This window comes from Elephas maximus, chromosome 2 (assembly GCF_024166365.1).
Source record: "Elephas maximus indicus isolate mEleMax1 chromosome 2, mEleMax1 primary haplotype, whole genome shotgun sequence".
Taxonomy (NCBI): domain Eukaryota; kingdom Metazoa; phylum Chordata; class Mammalia; order Proboscidea; family Elephantidae; genus Elephas; species Elephas maximus.
In genome coordinates, this window is record NC_064820.1 from 194924347 (window position 1) to 194925642 (window position 1296).

A 1296-nucleotide genomic window follows, 5' to 3' on the forward strand; every position below is an offset into this window, starting at 1 on the left:
CAGTGGTATGAGTTTCTCACTGAAGCAATACTGAGTTCTTTCTTTGAATACTCATACCAGCCCTTTTTTTTTTATACTTGCTATTACCTAATTCTTTTTTTTTTTAAATTTTTATTGAGCTTTAAGTGAAAGCTTACAAATCAAGTCAGTCCCTCATACAAAAATTTATATACACCTTGCTATATACTCCTAATTGGTCTCCCCCTAATGAGACAGCCTGCTATTTCCCTCCACTCTCTCTTTTTGTGTCCATACCACCAACTTCTAACCCCTTCTTGCCTCTCATCTGCCCTCCAGATAGGAGATGCCAGCATAGTCTCCAGTGTCTATTTGATCCAAGAAGCTCATTCTTCACCAGCATCTTTTTCTATCCCATTGTCCAGTCTAATCCCTGTCTGAAGAGTTGGCTTTGTGAATGGTTCCTGTCCTGGGCTAACAGAAGGTCTGGGACCATGACCGCTGGGGTCCTTCTAGTCTCAGTCAGACCATTAAGTCTGGTCTTTTTACAAGAATTCAAGATCTGCATCCCACTGCCCTCCTGCTCCCTCATGGGTTCTCTGTTGTGCTCCCTGTCAGGGCTGTCATTGGTTGTCGCTGGGCACTGTCTAGTTCTTCTGGTCTCAGGCTGATGTAGCCTCTGGTTTTTGTGGCCCTTTCTGTCTCTTGAGCTCTTAATTACCTTGTGTCTTTGGTGTTCTTCATTCTCCTTTGCTCCAGGTGGGTTGAGACCAATTGATGCATCTTAGATGGCCGCTTGCTAGTGCTTGAGGCCCCAGACACTGCTCTCCAAAGTGGGATGCAGAATGTTTTCTTAGCAGATTTTATTGTGCCAGCTGACTTAAATGTCCCTTGAAACCATGGTCTCCAAGCCCCCGCCCCTGCTACGCTGGCCTTCGAAGCATTCAGTTTATAAAAATATGGAACGCTTTACGAATTTGCATGTCATCCTTGCGCAGGAGCCATGCTAATCTTCTCTGTATCATTCCAATTTTAGTATATGTGCTGCTGAAGCGAGCACCATACCTACCCTTTTAATGTTTTATTTGTTCCCAAAGTATGATCAGGGACCACAGGAGTAGCTGTTAAAATGCAGATTCCTGGGCTACACCCTGGGATGATTAATTGGATTCTTTCATAGAGGAACCCAAGTGCTTCTAATAAGGTTCCTCTGGCGATTCTTATACCTACTAAAGATAAAGTAACCCTGGTGGTGCAACGGTTAAACACTCAGATGCTAACTGAAAGATTGGCAATTAGAACCCACCTAGTGGCTCCACGGAAGAAAAGATCTGATGA

The 1296-nt window shown here is 44.0% G+C and overlaps 1 non-coding gene across 1 annotated transcript; it reads right to left on the minus strand.

Annotated features, from left to right (window-relative positions):
- Positions 1–911: 911 nt before the first annotated feature.
- On the minus strand, positions 912–1018 carry LOC126070764 (U6 spliceosomal RNA). The gene has a single exon (XR_007516286.1). It is a non-coding gene; the product is annotated as a U6 spliceosomal RNA (small nuclear RNA).
- Between the last annotated feature and the right edge of the window lie 278 nt (positions 1019–1296).